General features: G+C 45.8%; 1 long non-coding RNA gene across 1 annotated transcript; it reads left to right on the top strand.

Annotated features, from left to right (window-relative positions):
- The first annotated feature begins 22,387 nt into the window (after nucleotides 1-22,387).
- LOC311037397 lies at nucleotides 22,388-23,870 on the top strand. The gene is made up of 3 exons (XR_014599956.1): nucleotides 22,388-22,485; nucleotides 23,145-23,243; nucleotides 23,565-23,870. It is a non-coding gene; the product is annotated as an uncharacterized lncRNA (long non-coding RNA).
- The last annotated feature ends 1,466 nt before the right edge of the window (nucleotides 23,871-25,336 follow it).

Below are 25,336 nucleotides of genomic sequence, written 5' to 3'. Positions count from 1 at the left end.
TCTCATATTCCATCCTGATTGGCTAAAAATGTCTTCCAAAGTTTGCAGGAGTGCTCCGTTTTGAACAAAATGCCTCAAATCATGAACACAGCATGCAATTTCCGTGAAATTTTGCCGGCTGATTCCCATTAAGCCGAGGAAGAACTACCATTTGAAAAATTTCAAATCAGCCTCATGGTGGCGCTATAACAGGCCGATTTGTGTTTTTACCTATAATTGCGCCGATCTGTGTAAAACTTTGTATGCACACTCCCTAGAGGTCAAGGAAAAACCTTTGCCCTGCATTTTTCACATCTGCCTTTTATAGCGCCACCAGGAGGCCGACTTATGTAAAACACATTATTTTATACTACTCCTTCCAATTTTATCCAAATTTCACGCAAATCGGTACACATGATCTCTATAGTCATGTGATCACGACGGATGTGTTTGATTTTTCATATTCCATACTGATTGGCTAAGATTGACATCTAAAGTTTGCATTGTTGGCTTGTTTTGAACAAAATTCCTCAAATTATGAACGCACCGTCCAATTGCGCTCAAACTTTGCACGCACATTCACACTATGTTGAGGAACAAATGCCACCCTTTTAACATTGGCCTGTTATAGCGCCACCAGCAGGTCTTATTTAGCAAAACAAATGTTTTTAACAAAATGCCTCAAATCATGAATGCAGTCAGGGTCCAATTGTCGTGCAAGGCCTAAGAACAAATGGCACCCTTTTCACATTGGCCTATTATAGCGCCACCAGGAGGCCACAATAACCTACCTGACCTGGCGGAGACCTGTGCTCCGAGGAGCACTTTTTCTAGTTTAAATATGGGTCTTGTTGAACCACAGTTGCTCTCCACCTTGCTCTCATTCAATACGATGTAGGTTAGGTCGCTTTGTATTCTCATCCTGATAAGTCTGAAAAAGTTTTAGTTGAACATGGCAGTCTCCATGTTTCTTGTTAAAACCAGAGTATAAAAGACATGAAAATAGCTAAATAAGTTGTCAGCAGTTAAAAACACGCAGCAGAAGAAGTAAATGTAAACGTTTCTCAGACATATGTGGGTGTGAAGTGTGTTTTACATTTAGACTATGCAAGTAACACTCAAAAGTGTGAACTTGCTACAGTAGGTTCTGTTGACAGGCTTTTTATTAGGGATTATCTATGAATCATTATCATTCATATTGTAATTATATGAAGTATGTACATTTTACTAGACTGGGTCTATATTGTTTAACTTATCTGTTGCTTAAATTGCTACTGTCCTTCACACAGTGGGGGTTATAGTTGAGTAGTCTTTCTTAACATTAATATTTGCTAATAGTATGTTGGATTCATGCATATTTTCAGGCATTAAAAACAAAACAAAAGGTCCATGACCCCCTGCAGTGCCTCTGAGGACCGCCTAGGGGTCATGGACCCCCTGTTGAATACACATGATGTAGATCCCAGTGGCGAGTGTGTACTGTGATAGGTTTCCTTCTTTGAAGAACACAGTGTGTGGCCAATCGCATTTTAGGGAAGAAGGGGTGAAAAAGAGGAAAAAGAACAGCCAACCTAAAAGTAACTAGTACTTCACACACAGAGAGAGAGAGAGAGAGAGAGAGAGAGAGAGAGAGAGAGAGAGACAATTACATTTATAATACTTTGACTAAAAGGTCCGTCCAAAAAAGTCCTTGCGGCCTTGTTTCCATTGGGGTCCTTGGTATTCAATTCATAGGCATATATAGTAGCAACCAAACAGTTCAAATATCAACACAAAATACAGAAAAAAATAACACTATATGAACAAACAAAACAAAAATGCAGGAAAGAAATAACATATGTACAAAAAATGGGGGACATTGTCACGGAAATTGACAGCCAGCTCTGTGCGGTTTTGGAGAAGTAAATACCCCTGACTGACTACACACATAACTTCAACAGACAACACTGTTCCGTGTGAAAGCCATGGAACCTCAGAATGGTGAAGTGGAGCAGTGTGTTTGACACAGCTCCTTCACAGCTTTCATGACATCTGATAAGAGAGAGAGAGAATGGGCCCTATTTACAGCCATATTTTCAATGTAAAGGAATCAATTGGTCTGTGAATTTTGCGGGAGGGACGCTCTTTCTTAGTCTTCTCAGAGGCAGACTTACATGCAGGGACCAAAGCTTGCGTTTATGTCATTAACATGCCTTGTTCTTCATGCAAAATCAACAAATAATGCCAAACCTCAAATAAGAAATGTATATAATGTGCCCAACATTTATCAACACATAAAAAAAGAAAGCGGTCGTGAGGTTGAACTTTATAAAATAATATAAATATACAGGCTCAAAACATGTGAGCTTGTAGATCGGCTGTTTTAGAGGGAATCAAGTGGTTAAAGTTGCATCTTAGAAATATAAAGTGTGTCCAACATGCTTCAACATGCTGACTGGTCCAGAATTCATCCACACTGTAAATATTAACACTTAAACCCTATTATACAGTAGTTCAGTGGTTCCCAGATGACAGTAAATTGAAAAGTACATTTACAAAAATTACAAGAAAAAAAATCATTACTGCATCAAAAGTAATCAACTAACTATAATATAAGAACTGGTCAAACATTGGCCAAATTGTCAATAATATAAGAAATAGCCGATTTACATGCACAAGCTCACAGTGCTTGTAGATCGGCTATTTTCACAATATTTATCTGTGGAAAGAGTCAAACTAAAAGTAATGCCTCAACTCCTACAATTCTAAGTGCTTGTCAGGGTGGGGGGATATGATTATGTTGGGGGGTCCGCAGTTCATATATTTATTATTATGATTTATTATTTTGGGCGGTCGCGGCCTGAAAAGGTTGAGAATCACTGTTATAGTTGACTGGGGTCCCCCAGGGCTTATAGATCCTCTCTAGAACAGTGGTTCCAAAACGTTTTCATGTCAAGGACCCCTAAATTAATATGTATTTGGCCGCAGACCCCTGCGGATCTAAAAATATTTTGTGCCAGGGACCCCATAAGAGAATATTTGTGTGAAACAAATAGTAGATTTTTCAAATGTTTAACCCAAAAAAATCTGAAATACAAAATATGCTATATTACTTTTACTGATGACCCACTGGAACCCCCTCAATGTCCCCTAGGGGTCCCCGAGCCCATTTTGACAAACCTCTGCTCTAATATATCCCTCTAAACCAAATTTCCTCGCCGTAAATATCTGATCTACAAGCTCACAGTGCATCGTGTTGTGATGTGTTGTGAGCTTGTAGATCTGATATTTTCGCCAAATATTCACCCAGCAGAATAGGGTCACTAGGGTTCAAGTTGTGAAAGCAAAGTGAACAACATGCTAAACCATCATAGTTGGTGGTTTGTATTAAAGTGGTTATGGCTACAACAGTTACTTCTGTACAATAAAATGTGTATTCATTATAATAATAAAAAGGATAAAATGTGTATTCATTTGTATTGTAGCTGGCTTTGTGTTGATTCCTTTAGATTGTGTGTGCATGCATGCTTTTCTTTATTATTTCAGTTTGAGTTGCAGTGCTTTAGAAGCCAGTCTGTATAGTGACAGTGTGAGTGTCAGCAGGTCAGCAGCATTGAGTCCAATTGGACTAGTGAGTTGTACAGGTGCAGGGCATGAGCTAATTACTCTATCTCAGGCTGCTATTGGTGCTGGGCTGGAAGGCTCTCCATATTTAAAGGCCACTGTTGGAGAGGAAGGCAGTTTTGTCTTGGACACAAAGAAGCAAAGAACCCCTCAAGGACAGAGGAGGAAAGACCTGAACTCAGACAGAAACCAGCATCCCCTGGAAAGGGAGGTAGATGCTCAAGACACTTTATTCTGTTGTACTTGGATTTTAGATACTAAAATCCATGCCGTACTGGAACCTATGGCATTTTATAACTCTGCATCTTACAGTTTTAATGGTTTTTAACACCAGACGCCTGCCCTGAAAGCCCCTCCCCTCCCCTCCCCCTATTGGACATTGGATTGATGCATTCCCCTCCTACACCCCTTACCTATTCCACTGCAGAGACAGACAGACAGACAGACAGACAGACAGACAGACAGACAGACAGACACTCTCAAAGAACACCACGTTTCTGACTGGCTGCAAGAATGAGCTGACCATCATAATAGTTATACTTCATTTAAATGTAAGATGCTGCACACCTACAACAGGCAGTCAGGCACCATCTATACTGTATATACTATACAGACGTATACAGGTCTTAAGTGGTCACACTGTAACTCAACTGCCTACACTACAGGAAAACATGGGTCTTTTTTTTGTTCTTTTTCGATGAGGGGTGGGAGGTGTCTTAAACTAGACTGTGTAGTAATGGAAGTGAAGGACACTTCAGTGAAGACTTCAAGAGAATTGAACATTAATTAATTATATTATTGTTTAATTTTGAATATATAACTAACTATTTGCATGTGTACTCTTGAATACATTTTAGAATGGCACCTTTGCCCCATAAGTTGTATTTATTACAGCTATGAAGGAGATCTACTCTGCTGGTTCCTAACAGCTATAGCTGCTCACCACTGAAACCAAACCATGTTGGTCATTCAATGTTTCTACTGTATACATTGCTACAACCTGTCATACAAAAAGACTCTGCTGCCATCTAGTGGAGATACAGTAGCTCAACAGACCAATCTCTCATGAACCACTTAAACCCTACACAGTTGACAGGGGTCCCCCAGGGCTCTATACTTGGTTTGCCCCTTTTTTCCCGTATATTCCAAATCTCTTTGCTGAAAATCTACAAGCCTAGATCTACAAGCTCACAACGTATCAGTTGGTGGTGAGCTTGTAGATTTTTGCTGAATGTTTGCTCTAGAATATGGAGGCTATAGGTTCATGTGGTTAAACAGAAATGATTGAATATAAGATCAATACATATTTCACACTGCTTGGTGTGTCAGTAGATTAAATCGTTATTGGTAACTTGATATTTGAGCAAGTCTTACAACCTGATTAACACAATTAAATTATATTTAATGTCAATGTCAACTTGGGACCTAAAAAGAACTATGTGTGGAGAAGAGAAACATATTTACTATTATACTATTTTTATACTTCACTTTCTTTCTTTCAGATACTCAAGGTGTATGGTGTCTCTCCCAACCTACTCCAGACCATAGGAGTCATGTTCACGGGTACCAGAGCCAAGGTGAAGACGACTGGAGGCCTCTTCCCAGGATGACCTAGAGAGAGGGGGGTCTACAATGACTATTCCATGAGATCCATCACTTACACAACTGATGAAGTCAAGAAGAAGACATCTCAGGTAAGAACCTGTTGTTGTTTTTCTTTGCTGCTGCTGTTGTGTGAAGTAGATGGCCGCCTTTTTAGGAGACCGGAAGCAGGTTAGAGTCTATTATGTATTATTTCCAATGGGAGAGTGAACGATAACACAGCTTCTGAACCATTCTTTAGCCCCATGGGGTCACTGAACTAAATATTGGACCTGGTCGTCACTCTTGGGATTTTAAACCTGTATTAACACTGAACAATCGTAATCATTGGAAACCCTTGATCCACAGCCTAGGATCCACTATCACCATCAGACCTCCAGCTTATACATTTGCTCACCTCTGATCAAAGTTAGGAGCCCTTGAATGAAAGTAGTTGTGACACTGCATTCCTTTAAATCCTGGCATGCCCTTTAATCCTTATCTAATCACTCATCATGTACATACAGGTGTATGATGTTTTTGACTCTGACCTGATCTTTTTCCATTGTTCCACATATCTTACATCACAACTATGCAAGGTCTAAGACTTTCTCATCATGATAGAAGATTTCTCATCAAGATATCACCGTAAGGGAAATAAACCACAACTATCGAAGCTACCGTTCCAATCCAAAAAACAGTTTTGGTTTCGTAAGGTAGAACTGGTAGAACTTGATCTCCTCCTGACCTCAAGTTACACTGTCCTCTGAAAAGCCAGCAATCTCTACAATAACCATATGACTCACTCACCTCTGCACCTAAATGGCCCTTTGTGCTCATGTGCAAGGTGATCAGGTATTCTCTGTTGATGAGACAGTCTAATGCATGCAAATGTAACAATGGAAAAAAGACACACTACAAGCTACACTTAATTTAATTTCATTTATTAGATGTAATAATTACATGTTAAATGCTTCTCACGGAAACATCAAGCATAAAATGCCAATGGAACACTGGAACAAGGAAACTTGAGAGACAAAAAAGAGATGTACACGATGAGTGATTAATGAAGGGCATGCCAGGATTATAATTGAATGCAGTATCACAATAGTTTAATGCGAAGGCACCTAACTTTGATCAGAGGTGAGCTTACTTTTAGGTTGGAGGAGGTCCTAGGCTGTGGATGGAGGGTTACCATGGATTATTATTGTGGAGTGTTATTATAGTTGTTATTGTCATTAGTGGACACTTTGAAACACTGTCTCTCTAAACTAATGACAACCAGCTTTACTTGTCCAGTTCTGCCCTCCTTTGCCTTGGTAGCAAATAGCTCCTTCTGAACAGATGACATGCCTTCTGTTTTTTCTCTTTTTCTCCACCATTTTTTCAGTGTGGTCCCTCGCACTAGCTGTCTTGTTGTCTTCACCTGATGCATTGTAGGTACATGTTCATGTGCAATACTACAAATCTCCTGCAACATGTTAATGAGCATGCTACTTTACGAGTCACCAACGTTTTTTTCTTTCTGTAACTTGTACAGATTGATGTTCGGAGACTATGACGTATAACGTATATGTGACGGTGGCCAGGTTGTCACATGTAACTTGCCACTTCTTTTTAGAATGCTGACACTCTTTACTTTGTCTCAATAATAAATAAATAACAATACACATTAAACTCACAACAATAAAATATCAGTTGCACGGTAAAGTGCGGGGTGCGTAATTACTGTGAGAATAATACTGTTTGTTGGGTACTGCAAGACTACGCCACCTTTTTATTTAAGAGGTAGGGTCCTCTGTAACACTCTTTCTTAGGCTATTCACAGGTTCGAGTTTACCCAGGTAAGTACAATACTTTTAAATGAGAACAACACTTCAACACATATCCCTTGGAGAAAGCTGGACGGAAACAGGTTTGTATAAAAAGGTAATCTATTTTATTAAGCTAATACAGTGGCGTCTATAAGCCATAAAATATTGAAAAGCATAAACAAAATATAACACTAATTCTAAAACCTCAACCTCCTAATGCGCCCACTAACTAACTAAAATACAGGAATACAGACAATCACCAAACACTAAAAACAGACAGGGCTTGTGCAAACTATAGCAAATAAATAATGAATTTAGCGTTAAAGTGCCAACTATTACTGAAGCAGTAAAGTGCCAAGTGCCAATTCAATTGCTATATGTCATATACTCATCACGGTTCAATGCAAAAGGTGGGAATGTCCTTATATGGGGTTTAACTGGAGCGGGGGTTTAGGCCAGGAATCACTGTCTCTTCTTGTCTTCGTGCGTATTGCCTGCAATCATAGAAACTAGAACCAGTTCATCTGTTCAGGTATATTTCACATATGAGGTTTAGGACCGTGGGTTTATAAAGGTAACGTTGCATAGAAGGACACTTACTCGCCCGCCAGACTGTACGTCTGGCTTTGAGGGTGTGAAGCGCGCAACGTTATCGCCACTGGACCTCTCCTCCGTTCCTTGGTTCGTCTGTCTGTCCTCCCCGTCTCTGCTGCTACTGCGCCGTCTGCTCACCGTCCGCTGTTGGTGGCTTGGTACGTGCCGCGATCACTGTATTCCCCACCTCTGCTCCGTGGTATGTCTGCTCCTCCTGTGCACAACCGTCCCTTCTGGCTGTCACTTCCACACTGCCCTGTATGCCTGTCTCTCTGCTGTCCAAGTGGCTCGCGCTCACTTTTGAATAAGGTGGGCCACACCCTACTCCGCCCTCATTCGCTCTGCCACCAGCGTGACCTGGGGACATTGGCCGTCCGCTGTCACAAGGCCAATGTCACACAGCCTATAGGGGAGTCCAATGTCAAGTGGCTCGGGGACCGGGGGGAAATACATTGTCAACCATAAAACATGCAGTGCAGAAATATAGTTAAGAGAATGATGTTTTTAAGTGCGTAATACAGGTTTTTCATCATCAATAAAAAATGTTACAATTTGGTTTCACCCCCCTGCTTTGACCCTGTCACATCCCCCCCCACTTTTCCGTTGCCAGTCCCTGCAACTGTCCCTAATCATGTCCATACCTCTGGGGTGGCTGGCCTATATTTGCTCTTCCCGAGCGCCGTGGCTCATCTGGTGCTCTCGGGACGGAGAGAAACCCATAATACTGCGGCGTTGTTGCTTCTACCTGCTCGGGCTGCACTACAGCTGGGGGGTCCTCGTGGGGCGACCTGGGGGCTACACACACTTTCAACGCATTTCTATGTATGGTCTTTTCTCGCCCCCCCTTCTCGGGTCTGACTCGGTACACCAACCCCGTAGCTCCCACCTGTTCCATCACTGCGTAAGGCTCGGGGTCCCACCACGTACTCAATTTCCCCTGGCCATCTCTCTTCCTATTTCGAATCCACACTCTCTCTCCTGGTAATAGGGGTGTAATACCGGCCCTACGGTCATAAACCTGCTTTCTCCTCTTGGCCGTTTCTCCCATCCTCTCCCCTGCGGTCCTATAAGCTGTCGCCATTCTCTGTTGGTGGTCCTGTACCCAGCCACCCACTCCCATGCGCTCTTGCGCTGACTGCACTCCTAACTGGACATCTATAGGGCGCCTCAAATGTCGGCCAAACATTAAGTAGGCGGGGGCATAACCCGTAGCACTATGGATCGTGTTGTTATAAGCATGAACTAACTCGGGTAAGTGCTCATTCCATCTTCCTTGTTTATCAGTGTCTAGTGATCGCAACATGTTCAGTAATGTCTGATTAAATCGTTCCACTCCACCGTTCCCAGCCGGGTGGTACGGAGTGGTGCGACTTTTTGCAATACCATAAGTCTGACATAAATGGTGCATTAACTCGGACTCGAAGTTGGGGCCTCGATCTGAGTGGAACCGGGCCGGACAGCCGAACGGCTGGATAATATGCGTCCATAACGCACGGACAGTGGTGTGCGCAGTCTGGTCTCGGGTGGCAATAGCCCAACTATAACGGGTGAATAAGTCAGTAGCTACCAGAATGTTTTGCCACGCATCAGCAGGCCTACCTAATGTGAGGAAATCAATGGCTATTACTTCTAGTGGATATGAGACTTCAAAGGGTTGTAAGGGGGCCCGAGGCTCTGACCTGTTCCTCTGCAGGCTGCAGGCGACACAACCCTGTTGTAACTGACGCACCGCTCCCTCCATGCCTGGCCAATAGAACCGACGTCGCAGCTGGGCCAAGGTCCTCTCCAACCCAGCATGCGCCGCGGCCGTGTGGATTCCTCTCCATACCTCCTCTCTGCGTGAACCTGGACAAATGATCTGTGAGTATTGTTCTTTGGTATAAGGATCGGTCACCTTCCTATATAACACATGATTTCGTATAATCAGTTTGTTCCACTGGCGTAACAGTTGCCGCGCTCCCCGAGTCCAATTCTTCCTCTCCACCATATTAGGGGCTCTCCCCCGTTCCACGCACCTCTTCACCACCTGCACATCTGGATCCCGATCCTGCGTCTCTCTCCACTCATCCTCCCGGGCTGCTGGCGTCGATTGTACAGCCGCCACATCTACAGGCTGCACTGGGAACCGCGATAGGGCATCAGCGTTGGCGTTGTTTTTGCCCGGTCGATACTTGATGTCGAAAGTAAACGACGCAAGTTGAGCAGCCCACCGTTGTTCCACAGCTCCCAATCTAGCCGTTTGGAGATGCGCAACAGGGTTATTGTCCGTGAATATTGTGAATCGAGCGCCAGTGAGATAATCTTTAAACTTCTCGGTCACGGCCCATTTAAGGGCCAAAAGCTCCAATTTGAACGAGCTATAATTTGCGTCATTCTGCTCGGTCGGGTGGAGACTGCGGCTTGCATAAGCTATTACACGTTCGTGACCGTCTTGGACCTGGGCTAGAACCGCTCCCAACCCACGGCCACTCGCATCAGTGTAAACCACAAAAGGCTGTGTATAATCCGCATACGCTAACACCGGGGCTTGTGTGAGGGCACTCTTTAACGCATCAAACGCCCGCTGGCACTCCGAAGTCCACTCGACTTTACACTGGTGGGATTTTACGTCATTTGGGATTCCTATCAATAAGTTGTTTAAGGGTCGTGCTATAGCAGCAAAAGAGGACACGAAACGCCTATAGTAACCCGCTAGACCTAGAAACGCGCGGACCTCGCGGACCGTTGAGGGTGGTGTCCAGTCCCGCACTGCCACCACTTTCTCCGGATCGGGCCGCACTCCCTCTTTGTCCACGACATGGCCCAGAAATTGCACTTCCCTCCGCAGAAGTTTGCATTTGTCTAACCGCAGCTTCAGTCCATGTCTCCACAGGCGTTGGAAGACGAGCTCGAGGTGCTGTAGATGAGAGGAGAAGTCAGGTGAATATACTATAATGTCATCAAGATATACCAGCAAGGATTCTGTCACCTGACCACTCAGACACTGCTGCATCAGCCTCTGGAACGTCGCGGGCGCATTACAAAGCCCGAACGGCATGCGTTGAAACTCGAACAGGCCCAGCGGGGTCGTAAAGGCGGTCTTCTCCCGGTCCCGGGGATCCATTCCTACTTGCCAATACCCGCTGGCCAGGTCTAACGTGGAGAACCATTGCGCCTTCGTCAGGCTGGTGAGCGTCTCTTCTATCCTGGGTAGGGGGAAGGCGTCCTTGTGCGTCACGGCGTTAAGTTTCCTGTAGTCGACGCAGAACCTCCAGCTGCCATCTTTCTTCTTGACCAGTACGATAGGTGCCGCCCACGGACTGCAACTCTCCTTGATGACTCCCTTCTCCAGCATCTCATTCAGGAGGGTCTTCATCTCCCGGTACATGGAGGGCGGCAACGGCCGGTGTCGCTCTCGTATGGGTGCCGCGTCTCCGGTCGGTATCTGGTGTTGCACGACGTCCGTCCGTCCGAAATCCTCGTCATGGATGGCGAACACCTTCTTCCACCGACACAACATCTCGTGTAACTCTCTCTTCTGCGCCTCCGGCAGGTCATCACGCTCCGTCAACACTTCCATCTCTTCGGGCAGGGTCTTCAGTGGTCCATCATCTTCCACACTGATTACGGCCACTTCCACCTCTCCGTCGGTCCCCAGGGACAGGCTCAGGTCCCTGCCGCCTCGGACATCCGCTTCTTCCACCGGGTACAGCCTCCCCAGCTTCTGGTGGCGGTCCAGGACCAGACTATATGCGTGTGGGTTGCACACTCGTATGGGAACACGTCCGTGGCGCACCGTGACGAGGGCACGGGCCACTCCCAAATCTTTTCCATCCGGCAAGGCTTCCATCAAGGCCTCGTAGTCCGCTCCATTTGGTCCTCTCCAAGCGCGGCCCCAGATCATCACTTCACTCTGCGCGGGGATTCGAATCTTCCGCCGGCCGACCGGCCACACATAACCGATGGACCCATCTTCGTTCGTCACTGCCTCCACCCTCCTACAGGTGGCGAATGCGTCCTTCCACAGCGTCCTTCCCTGCTGACATGGAAACACAGGCCTCCCAGGCCATTTAAAGAGGGCATGCCATACAGCGTTCACGACATTCATCCCAATAATCAGCGGTTGAGTACAATGTTCATCTTTCACGATTACAACTCCTCTCCCTGGGATCTTCATTCCCTCCAGCTCTAGGTCCAATATGGCATAGCCAGTGTACGGTAAGTCAAGACCATTAGCGGCGCGTAATTTAAAAACAAGGGGCCCATTTCCCAACGTTAGGTGTGAGAATTTTTCCTCAAATAAGCTTTGCTGCATTAATGTGACTTGTGACCCAGTATCCAGTAACCCCCTTAAGTGGACTCCTCCCATAGTGATCCCAATAGTCGGACAGTCCCCAATAAACACTTCATTAGCCCTTGATCTGGCGAGTGCGCGCTGCACCCCTGTCTCCCGGACCTCGGCGACAGGGCGTACTAGTTTAAATGATTGGGGTCAGATTTACAAAAGCGAGCAATGTGCCCAGACTGCCTACAGCTCCTACAGATCGGCCTACCTCCCTCATCCCACTCGTTGCGTTGGTACGGCTCCCGGCGTCGTTCAGATGGAGGCGAACCGCGAGGTCGTGTATCGGTGGTGTTGGGTCGAAGGAGCGGTCTGATCTCTTTCATGAGCTCCTGCGTAAACCCCTGCATTTGCGATTTGACGTCTTCCATAATCTCCTGTTTCAGTTTCTCTCTCCATTCAGATTCCTGTGAGGGTGTTGGGATAGAGACAGGTTTAACAGCATGGCACAAGATTTCAGCAGTCCCTTCTCTTCTATGTTCAGTGTCTAGTAGGAAGGCCTCATTTTTTAGGGCGGCGAAGTCTTCTGTGGGGTTTCGACGGGCATATATTCTTAAGGCTTGACCCAGAGGGCCTTCAGACAGTCCTACAAGTAACTGCTCTCGCAGAATGGCATCGGAGGGAGCGGTGTCTGGGTCGAGCCGCCGCAGCCCGCAGAACAACTCTCTAAGCCTCAAAATATAAGCCTGCACACTTTCGCCTGCGCGTTGCGCACAGCCATAGAACAAGGCACGAGCTTGGGAAGCAGAAACAGATGTTTTATACAACGTGTCTAAACATTTAAAGACTTTGGCCACTGTATTGCGATCTTCCTTGTCAATTACACTAATTTGTCGCTTAGCTTCCTCAGTAAGGGTCTGTACTACAAAAGCAACTTTTTTCTCCTCTGTTAAATCCTGAGTGCCCAATAATCCTTTAATCTGTTCTCTCCATTCCCTGTATTTCTCCTCACCTTCTATGCCCGAAAACTTAGGTAGCCACGGTGCCCCTGGATACACTGGCATCATCATCATTACTTTCTTGATTCAACCAAACAAAACAAAACAAAAAGCAGCAAAACAGCAAAATTTCAATACAGTTTCTCTTAGGGATTTTGTGTTGTTCTCTACCCAGTCCTGCCGCGCTACGCCAAATATGTGACGGTGGCCAGGTTGTCACATGTAACTTGCCACTTCTTTTTAGAATGCTGACACTCTTTACTTTGTCTCAATAATAAATAAATAACAATACACATTAAACTCACAACAATAAAATATCAGTTGCACGGTAAAGTGCGGGGTGCGTAATTACTGTGAGAATAATACTGTTTGTTGGGTACTGCAAGACTACGCCACCTTTTTATTTAAGAGGTAGGGTCCTCTGTAACACTCTTTCTTAGGCTATTCACAGGTTCGAGTTTACCCAGGTAAGTACAATACTTTTAAATGAGAACAACACTTCAACACATATCCCTTGGAGAAAGCTGGACGGAAACAGGTTTGTATAAAAAGGTAATCTATTTTATTAAGCTAATACAGTGGCGTCTATAAGCCATAAAATATTGAAAAGCATAAACAAAATATAACACTAATTCTAAAACCTCAACCTCCTAATGCGCCCACTAACTAACTAAAATACAGGAATACAGACAATCACCAAACACTAAAAACAGACAGGGCTTGTGCAAACTATAGCAAATAAATAATGAATTTAGCGTTAAAGTGCCAACTATTACTGAAGCAGTAAAGTGCCAAGTGCCAATTCAATTGCTATATGTCATATACTCATCACGGTTCAATGCAAAAGGTGGGAATGTCCTTATATGGGGTTTAACTGGAGCGGGGGTTTAGGCCAGGAATCACTGTCTCTTCTTGTCTTCGTGCGTATTGCCTGCAATCATAGAAACTAGAACCAGTTCATCTGTTCAGGTATATTTCACATATGAGGTTTAGGACCGTGGGTTTATAAAGGTAACGTTGCATAGAAGGACACTTACTCGCCCGCCAGACTGTACGTCTGGCTTTGAGGGTGTGAAGCGCGCAACGTTATCGCCACTGGACCTCTCCTCCGTTCCTTGGTTCGTCTGTCTGTCCTCCCCGTCTCTGCTGCTACTGCGCCGTCTGCTCACCGTCCGCTGTTGGTGGCTTGGTACGTGCCGCGATCACTGTATTCCCCACCTCTGCTCCGTGGTATGTCTGCTCCTCCTGTGCACAACCGTCCCTTCTGGCTGTCACTTCCACACTGCCCTGTATGCCTGTCTCTCTGCTGTCCAAGTGGCTCGCGCTCACTTTTGAATAAGGTGGGCCACACCCTACTCCGCCCTCATTCGCTCTGCCACCAGCGTGACCTGGGGACATTGGCCGTCCGCTGTCACAAGGCCAATGTCACACAGCCTATAGGGGAGTCCAATGTCAAGTGGCTCGGGGACCGGGGGGAAATACATTGTCAACCATAAAACATGCAGTGCAGAAATATAGTTAAGAGAATGATGTTTTTAAGTGCGTAATACAGGTTTTTCATCATCAATAAAAAATGTTACAATTTGGTTTCACCCCCCTGCTTTGACCCTGTCACATCCCCCCCCACTTTTCCGTTGCCAGTCCCTGCAACTGTCCCTAATCATGTCCATACCTCTGGGGTGGCTGGCCTATATTTGCTCTTCCCGAGCGCCGTGGCTCATCTGGTGCTCTCGGGACGGAGAGAAACCCATAATACTGCGGCGTTGTTGCTTCTACCTGCTCGGGCTGCACTACAGCTGGGGGGTCCTCGTGGGGCGACCTGGGGGCTACACACACTTTCAACGCATTTCTATGTATGGTCTTTTCTCGCCCCCCCTTCTCGGGTCTGACTCGGTACACCAACCCCGTAGCTCCCACCTGTTCCATCACTGCGTAAGGCTCGGGGTCCCACCACGTACTCAATTTCCCCTGGCCATCTCTCTTCCTATTTCGAATCCACACTCTCTCTCCTGGTAATAGGGGTGTAATACCGGCCCTACGGTCATAAACCTGCTTTCTCCTCTTGGCCGTTTCTCCCATCCTCTCCCCTGCGGTCCTATAAGCTGTCGCCATTCTCTGTTGGTGGTCCTGTACCCAGCCACCCACTCCCATGCGCTCTTGCGCTGACTGCACTCCTAACTGGACATCTATAGGGCGCCTCAAATGTCGGCCAAACATTAAGTAGGCGGGGGCATAACCCGTAGCACTATGGATCGTGTTGTTATAAGCATGAACTAACTCGGGTAAGTGCTCATTCCATCTTCCTTGTTTATCAGTGTCTAGTGATCGCAACATGTTCAGTAATGTCTGATTAAATCGTTCCACTCCACCGTTCCCAGCCGGGTGGTACGGAGTGGTGCGACTTTTTGCAATACCATAAGTCTGACATAAATGGTGCATTAACTCGGACTCGAAGTTGGGGCCTCGATCTGAGTGGAACCGGGCCGGACAGCCGAACGGCTGGATAATATGCGTCCATAACGCACGGACAGTGGTGTGCGCAGTCTGGTCTCGGGTGGCAATAGCCCAACTATAACGGGTGAATAAGTCAGTAGCTACCAGAATGTTTTGCCACGCATCAGCAGGCCTACCTAATGTGAGGAAATCAATGGCTATTACTTCTAGTGGATATGAGACTTCAAAGGGTTGTAAGGGGGCCCGAGGCTCTGACCTGTTCCTCTGCAGGCTGCAGGCGACACAACCCTGTTGTAACTGACGCACCGCTCCCTCCATGCCTGGCCAATAGAACCGACGTCGCAGCTGGGCCAAGGTCCTCTCCAACCCAGCATGCGCCGCGGCCGTGTGGATTCCTCTCCATACCTCCTCTCTGCGTGAACCTGGACAAATGATCTGTGAGTATTGTTCTTTGGTATAAGGATCGGTCACCTTCCTATATAACACATGATTTCGTATAATCAGTTTGTTCCACTGGCGTAACAGTTGCCGCGCTCCCCGAGTCCAATTCTTCCTCTCCACCATATTAGGGGCTCTCCCCCGTTCCACGCACCTCTTCACCACCTGCACATCTGGATCCCGATCCTGCGTCTCTCTCCACTCATCCTCCCGGGCTGCTGGCGTCGATTGTACAGCCGCCACATCTACAGGCTGCACTGGGAACCGCGATAGGGCATCAGCGTTGGCGTTGTTTTTGCCCGGTCGATACTTGATGTCGAAAGTAAACGACGCAAGTTGAGCAGCCCACCGTTGTTCCACAGCTCCCAATCTAGCCGTTTGGAGATGCGCAACAGGGTTATTGTCCGTGAATATTGTGAATCGAGCGCCAGTGAGATAATCTTTAAACTTCTCGGTCACGGCCCATTTAAGGGCCAAAAGCTCCAATTTGAACGAGCTATAATTTGCGTCATTCTGCTCGGTCGGGTGGAGACTGCGGCTTGCATAAGCTATTACACGTTCGTGACCGTCTTGGACCTGGGCTAGAACCGCTCCCAACCCACGGCCACTCGCATCAGTGTAAACCACAAAAGGCTGTGTATAATCCGCATACGCTAACACCGGGGCTTGTGTGAGGGCACTCTTTAACGCATCAAACGCCCGCTGGCACTCCGAAGTCCACTCGACTTTACACTGGTGGGATTTTACGTCATTTGGGATTCCTATCAATAAGTTGTTTAAGGGTCGTGCTATAGCAGCAAAAGAGGACACGAAACGCCTATAGTAACCCGCTAGACCTAGAAACGCGCGGACCTCGCGGACCGTTGAGGGTGGTGTCCAGTCCCGCACTGCCACCACTTTCTCCGGATCGGGCCGCACTCCCTCTTTGTCCACGACATGGCCCAGAAATTGCACTTCCCTCCGCAGAAGTTTGCATTTGTCTAACCGCAGCTTCAGTCCATGTCTCCACAGGCGTTGGAAGACGAGCTCGAGGTGCTGTAGATGAGAGGAGAAGTCAGGTGAATATACTATAATGTCATCAAGATATACCAGCAAGGATTCTGTCACCTGACCACTCAGACACTGCTGCATCAGCCTCTGGAACGTCGCGGGCGCATTACAAAGCCCGAACGGCATGCGTTGAAACTCGAACAGGCCCAGCGGGGTCGTAAAGGCGGTCTTCTCCCGGTCCCGGGGATCCATTCCTACTTGCCAATACCCGCTGGCCAGGTCTAACGTGGAGAACCATTGCGCCTTCGTCAGGCTGGTGAGCGTCTCTTCTATCCTGGGTAGGGGGAAGGCGTCCTTGTGCGTCACGGCGTTAAGTTTCCTGTAGTCGACGCAGAACCTCCAGCTGCCATCTTTCTTCTTGACCAGTACGATAGGTGCCGCCCACGGACTGCAACTCTCCTTGATGACTCCCTTCTCCAGCATCTCATTCAGGAGGGTCTTCATCTCCCGGTACATGGAGGGCGGCAACGGCCGGTGTCGCTCTCGTATGGGTGCCGCGTCTCCGGTCGGTATCTGGTGTTGCACGACGTCCGTCCGTCCGAAATCCTCGTCATGGATGGCGAACACCTTCTTCCACCGACACAACATCTCGTGTAACTCTCTCTTCTGCGCCTCCGGCAGGTCATCACGCTCCGTCAACACTTCCATCTCTTCGGGCAGGGTCTTCAGTGGTCCATCATCTTCCACACTGATTACGGCCACTTCCACCTCTCCGTCGGTCCCCAGGGACAGGCTCAGGTCCCTGCCGCCTCGGACATCCGCTTCTTCCACCGGGTACAGCCTCCCCAGCTTCTGGTGGCGGTCCAGGACCAGACTATATGCGTGTGGGTTGCACACTCGTATGGGAACACGTCCGTGGCGCACCGTGACGAGGGCACGGGCCACTCCCAAATCTTTTCCATCCGGCAAGGCTTCCATCAAGGCCTCGTAGTCCGCTCCATTTGGTCCTCTCCAAGCGCGGCCCCAGATCATCACTTCACTCTGCGCGGGGATTCGAATCTTCCGCCGGCCGACCGGCCACACATAACCGATGGACCCATCTTCGTTCGTCACTGCCTCCACCCTCCTACAGGTGGCGAATGCGTCCTTCCACAGCGTCCTTCCCTGCTGACATGGAAACACAGGCCTCCCAGGCCATTTAAAGAGGGCATGCCATACAGCGTTCACGACATTCATCCCAATAATCAGCGGTTGAGTACAATGTTCATCTTTCACGATTACAACTCCTCTCCCTGGGATCTTCATTCCCTCCAGCTCTAGGTCCAATATGGCATAGCCAGTGTACGGTAAGTCAAGACCATTAGCGGCGCGTAATTTAAAAACAAGGGGCCCATTTCCCAACGTTAGGTGTGAGAATTTTTCCTCAAATAAGCTTTGCTGCATTAATGTGACTTGTGACCCAGTATCCAGTAACCCCCTTAAGTGGACTCCTCCCATAGTGATCCCAATAGTCGGACAGTCCCCAATAAACACTTCATTAGCCCTTGATCTGGCGAGTGCGCGCTGCACCCCTGTCTCCCGGACCTCGGCGACAGGGCGTACTAGTTTAAATGATTGGGGTCAGATTTACAAAAGCGAGCAATGTGCCCAGACTGCCTACAGCTCCTACAGATCGGCCTACCTCCCTCATCCCACTCGTTGCGTTGGTACGGCTCCCGGCGTCGTTCAGATGGAGGCGAACCGCGAGGTCGTGTATCGGTGGTGTTGGGTCGAAGGAGCGGTCTGATCTCTTTCATGAGCTCCTGCGTAAACCCCTGCATTTGCGATTTGACGTCTTCCATAATCTCCTGTTTCAGTTTCTCTCTCCATTCAGATTCCTGTGAGGGTGTTGGGATAGAGACAGGTTTAACAGCATGGCACAAGATTTCAGCAGTCCCTTCTCTTCTATGTTCAGTGTCTAGTAGGAAGGCCTCATTTTTTAGGGCGGCGAAGTCTTCTGTGGGGTTTCGACGGGCATATATTCTTAAGGCTTGACCCAGAGGGCCTTCAGACAGTCCTACAAGTAACTGCTCTCGCAGAATGGCATCGGAGGGAGCGGTGTCTGGGTCGAGCCGCCGCAGCCCGCAGAACAACTCTCTAAGCCTCAAAATATAAGCCTGCACACTTTCGCCTGCGCGTTGCGCACAGCCATAGAACAAGGCACGAGCTTGGGAAGCAGAAACAGATGTTTTATACAACGTGTCTAAACATTTAAAGACTTTGGCCACTGTATTGCGATCTTCCTTGTCAATTACACTAATTTGTCGCTTAGCTTCCTCAGTAAGGGTCTGTACTACAAAAGCAACTTTTTTCTCCTCTGTTAAATCCTGAGTGCCCAATAATCCTTTAATCTGTTCTCTCCATTCCCTGTATTTCTCCTCACCTTCTATGCCCGAAAACTTAGGTAGCCACGGTGCCCCTGGATACACTGGCATCATCATCATTACTTTCTTGATTCAACCAAACAAAACAAAACAAAAAGCAGCAAAACAGCAAAATTTCAATACAGTTTCTCTTAGGGATTTTGTGTTGTTCTCTACCCAGTCCTGCCGCGCTACGCCAAATATGTGACGGTGGCCAGGTTGTCACATGTAACTTGCCACTTCTTTTTAGAATGCTGACACTCTTTACTTTGTCTCAATAATAAATAAATAACAATACACATTAAACTCACAACAATAAAATATCAGTTGCACGGTAAAGTGCGGGGTGCGTAATTACTGTGAGAATAATACTGTTTGTTGGGTACTGCAAGACTACGCCACCTTTTTATTTAAGAGGTAGGGTCCTCTGTAACACTCTTTCTTAGGCTATTCACAGGTTCGAGTTTACCCAGGTAAGTACAATACTTTTAAATGAGAACAACACTTCAACACATATCCCTTGGAGAAAGCTGGACGGAAACAGGTTTGTATAAAAAGGTAATCTATTTTATTAAGCTAATACAGTGGCGTCTATAAGCCATAAAATATTGAAAAGCATAAACAAAATATAACACTAATTCTAAAACCTCAACCTCCTAATGCGCCCACTAACTAACTAAAATACAGGAATACAGACAATCACCAAACACTAAAAACAGACAGGGCTTGTGCAAACTATAGCAAATAAATAATGAATTTAGCGTTAAAGTGCCAACTATTACTGAAGCAGTAAAGTGCCAAGTGCCAATTCAATTGCTATATGTCATATACTCATCACGGTTCAATGCAAAAGGTGGGAATGTCCTTATATGGGGTTTAACTGGAGCGGGGGTTTAGGCCAGGAATCACTGTCTCTTCTTGTCTTCGTGCGTATTGCCTGCAATCATAGAAACTAGAACCAGTTCATCTGTTCAGGTATATTTCACATATGAGGTTTAGGACCGTGGGTTTATAAAGGTAACGTTGCATAGAAGGACACTTACTCGCCCGCCAGACTGTACGTCTGGCTTTGAGGGTGTGAAGCGCGCAACGTTATCGCCACTGGACCTCTCCTCCGTTCCTTGGTTCGTCTGTCTGTCCTCCCCGTCTCTGCTGCTACTGCGCCGTCTGCTCACCGTCCGCTGTTGGTGGCTTGGTACGTGCCGCGATCACTGTATTCCCCACCTCTGCTCCGTGGTATGTCTGCTCCTCCTGTGCACAACCGTCCCTTCTGGCTGTCACTTCCACACTGCCCTGTATGCCTGTCTCTCTGCTGTCCAAGTGGCTCGCGCTCACTTTTGAATAAGGTGGGCCACACCCTACTCCGCCCTCATTCGCTCTGCCACCAGCGTGACCTGGGGACATTGGCCGTCCGCTGTCACAAGGCCAATGTCACACAGCCTATAGGGGAGTCCAATGTCAAGTGGCTCGGGGACCGGGGGGAAATACATTGTCAACCATAAAACATGCAGTGCAGAAATATAGTTAAGAGAATGATGTTTTTAAGTGCGTAATACAGGTTTTTCATCATCAATAAAAAATGTTACAATTTGGTTTCACCCCCCTGCTTTGACCCTGTCACATATAAATTACGTCAATTAAATATTGATTAAAAAAAAGTGGCTCCTTGGCAGCAGAAGAGTGTGTCAGTCATGACAGGGCCACATATTATTATAAAGTATTATAAATATGACATGGCTTCATAGACATATTGAAACTAAGATTTCTTATGTACGATATAATCCTGTCCAGTGGAAAGTGCAGCAGTCACTGTGGTCAGCCGATCACCTTTAGAGTGTGTGTGTGTGTGTGTGTGTGTGTGTGTGTGTGTGTGTGTGTGTGTGTGTGTGTGTGTGTGTGTGTGTGTGTGTGTGTGTGTGTGTGTGTGTGTGTGTGTGTGATCACTAGTAGTGTATCTGTCTGTCATTAAATGTCTCTATGAATTGAGTACAAAGGACCCCAATGGGGGGCACGGTGGCGCAGTCGGTAGCGCTGTCGCCTCACAGCTAGAAGGTCCTGGGTTCGATTCCCGCCAGGGACGCTGTGGGCACTGGGGGCGTGTTCTCTCCTCCACGTCATCGGTGCCCATACCCTAGGTGGGGTTGGTGAAAGGGCCTACTCTGTGTGGAGTTTGCATGTTCTCCCCGTGTCTCCTAGGGTAGTTAATACCCTCACAAAAACATGTAGTAATCCTGGTCACTATACTGCCTCCCCCTGGTCAGCCGGGGCGCCTGATGGAGGAGAAGGGAACTGGTTGGAATAACGTGTTCCTTCCACGCGCTATGTCCAACCAGGGAAACTCCCCCCTGTCGGGTGATAAGAAGCGGCCTGCTTGCTCCTCATGCATTGAAGGAGGCATGAGCTTCAGCTTGGGCTCTCCCTAGGCTGGCAGAGGGTAGGTAGTGCCCAGGATTACATAGGCAATTGGCACTGGGTGAAAAAATGTGGGTTACAAAATCGTGGGATAAAAATTATAAAAAAAAAAAAAAAAAAGGACCCCAATGGAAACAAGCCAAGGCTTTCTTGGGTTTAAAATCCTCTTAGCTGACCGTGTGAACTGTACTTTCATGTGCTTTTTTTTTGCAAACTGCTAAGAAAGTATTCAATCAAAACAGATGCTGTGGTCCAGAGTTGGGCAGTAACGAGTTACGTTTAATATAATACTGTAATATTGTTATTTTACCCAGTAACGAGTATGTAACGTATTACTCTTCAAAACAGTAATATTATACCATATTACTGTGTAAATCACTGTAAATTACTGTGTAAATCACTCTGCGTTACTCGAACGTGATTTGTTTTTGTTTCTGACCGAGATAAAAAGCTCTCTCTCTCTATGAGCCGGCGACACAGTGTCTGTGTGCTCCACTTCCCTGTGTGTGTGTGTGTGTGTGTGTGTGTGTGTGTGTGTGTGTGTGTGTGTGGAAATGCTGTGACGTGTACAACGTCTGTGTGCACACACACAGACACACACACACACACACACACACACACACACACACACACACACACACACACACACACACACACACACACACACACACACACACACACACACACACTCAGTATTGTATGTAGTTTATGGGTGATAACTTACTAAAGCTTAAGATGTGGTTATTGTTATTTTTCAATCTTCTAGATAGACTTAGAACAAATGACACATGTAGTATGTATACATATGAGCACGTTGACTCCCATGCAGACACCAGCCACGCCCCCTTTACAAAGGTATAAAGCTGTTAACGCTGCTGCTCAATGAGTCATTTGAACCTCTGTGTCCAACACCATGCATCTGATCATACTCATCCTTGGCCTCCTGCTCTTACCACATGGTAAGTATTTACTAATGCTTTTTGTTGTCTGCTATCTGCCTTTCACAATATGTGAATAATAATAATAATGATAATAATGATAATACTAAAACTACATTAATAATATACAGTCATTTCACTGTGACAGTGAAACCCTCACAGTGTAAATTGCCACTGTCATTCACATGCATAGCCTTCACAGACTTTAGCATATAGAATCTGGAGTGATAGTAGATTATATACCTACTAACATCTGATACTCAAGTTAATATTATAGTAGATTATATACTTACTAACAAGTTAATATTAAAATAGATTATTCATTTACTAACATCTGCCTAAGCTATCACTTACAGTAGATATCTGCGAGTGTCAATCTACCTTAAATAAACTATATATATATATATATATATATATATATATATATATATATATATATATATATATATACACACACACACATATATATATATATATATATATATATATATATATATATATATATATATATATATATATATACACACATATATATTATTACCCAGATTTACACTGCTCATTAGTTTTTGAATTATAAATGTTTGTTTGGTAAACAAACAAATAGGTGTGTTGGAATGTGTGTAAAGTGTACATTAGTTTTAAATGTTAACCTGTGTGATATTGTCTACCTGTTGTCCTAGCCTCTGCCTTGAGTTGCTATATGTGCCACCCAGGCCAAACCGACTGCACCAAGACTGAAGTATGTGATACCAAATTGGATCGTTGCGCAGCGGCAAAAAGTAATATCCTCATTTCTTCTGCCTCTTCTTTTTACACAAACATTTCACATTCCTCAGATCAGAAAAAAATGTTCCATGATTTTTCTAGACCTTTAAGGTCACCACAGATTTTCAGATAACATTGCTGAATGATGAAAATATGTTGTATTTCACAGTGAATTAAAAAAGTAGTGAAAGTGTTTACAACTGATTGTGTGTGTGTGTGTGTGTGTGTGTGTGTGTGTGTGTGTGTGTGTGTGTGTGTGTGTGTGTGTGTGTGTGTGTGTGTGTGTGTGTGTGTGTGTGTGTGTGTGTGTGTGTGTGTGCGCGCGCGCGCTGCAGTCAATAATCTACACATTAAGGGCTGCAGTACGGAGGCCTTGTGTATTGCGGCGGCAGTGTCGGGCGGGAGCTGCTGTGACAGTGACTTGTGCAACGGAGCCTCCATCTCTGCAGTGAGCCTCGTGGTCCTGGCAGCACCACTGCTCTGTGTCGCTCTGTTCAACTGAAGGATTCTCTCTGCTTCAGTTTGACTCTTACATCTTGTATGATGTCTAAGTGATATCCACTGCTCATCATCTAGTCTAGCTTTAATCAGGGGTCGGCAACCTTTTTGACACAAAGTGACACCTTTTATTTTATTGATAGACAAGTAAGACGCGCGAACGCTGGAAGCGAACGCAGCTCGAAAATATTGTATATTTACAGACTTTGTGTGTGTGTGTGTTTGTGTTTTGACTGTAGCTGCACTCTGGCGCACTCTGTTGGCCGCACCCAGGCAGTGCACTGCACACAGACACACACACACACACACAAGCCGAGCAGACTTTCATAGTAAGCTCCACTTGGGCGGAGGCGCGCCTTTGGCGCGCCTCCTTCCGCGTTCGCAATCAGTGTGCCATATCAACATTAACTTTAATTATGACACCACATAAAAAAAAATTGCTTAAGTAAAAGTGCTAATACTGTAATATAGACCCCTTAACAGACGACGTCACACTGATAAGAACCAGTATGCGTGCAACCAGTATGCGCTAAATGAAACTCATCAATGAGACTCAGGTCTCGCCAGGACGTGCCACACTAGCCAACACACAAGAGGGGGTTGGGGTGTGCTGAAACTAGCGCACCCCGAAACAACAGGTTGGAAATTGATTGCGTGAAACAATCACCTGTGCATCCAGTCTCAATGTTAGTAAACAATTAATTGGTCTATAGAAATAGTAAGTAAAGTAAAAGTCCAGAATTCAAAATTGACTTGAGTAAAAGTACAAAAGCATTGGCATCAAAATGTACTTAAAGTATCAAAAGTAAAAGTACAAAAATATTTGAAAATAGCAGATCTACAAGCTCACAACGCGTCGCGATGCGACGCGTTGTGAGCTTGTAGATCGGCTATTTTCAAATAGCCCATGTACAAAATAGGGCTAAAGTGGTTAATGTATGTTTTATAATATCATAATTTATATCTGCAAAGTAACTAGTAACTAAAGTTTTCAAATAATTGTAGTGGAGTAAATGTACCATATTTGTCTCTGAGATGTAGTGGAGTAGAAGTAAAAGTATTGGAAATTGGATATAGGCCTACTCAAGTAAAGTACAACTTCCTCAAAATGCTACTTAAGTACGGTACTTAAGTAAATGTACTTAGTTACTTTCCACCACTACCCATACGTCCCAGACTCTTCTCCCTTCTGGCTCCTAAACTATGGAACGAACTCCCCATAGCAGTTAGAACTGCAGACTCACCACCAATCTTCTGCCGTAATCTAAAGACTCACCTCTTCAGACTCCACCTCAGCCCGTAGCACTTGTCCTAGCCTTGACGACCTTGCAGGATTTTGCAACGGCTAAAATGTAACTTAGATAGCATGTTATGATGTATTATGATGGGTTATCTTGTGTCCTTGCTTACTGTAAATTGCTCTGGATTAAGAGCGTCTGTTAAATGCCTAAACTGTAAACTGTACCTATCATTGATTTACCAATTACCACTGCTTGTCATTCTGTATTTTTTTTAATAATAAACCTTATGTGTGTGCAGCATCCATTCATTTGTATTAACATATGCTTTTTTTTACAAAAATTAGAAAGGGAAGTAGATGCACAAGACA

This window comes from Gymnoscopelus microlampas (assembly GCF_963454915.1).
Source record: "Gymnoscopelus microlampas genome assembly, chromosome: 21".
NCBI classification, from domain to species: Eukaryota; Metazoa; Chordata; class Actinopteri; order Myctophiformes; family Myctophidae; genus Gymnoscopelus; species Gymnoscopelus microlampas.
The sequence above is the reverse complement of the archived record's forward strand: the minus strand, read 5'-3'. Positions and strand labels throughout refer to the sequence as shown.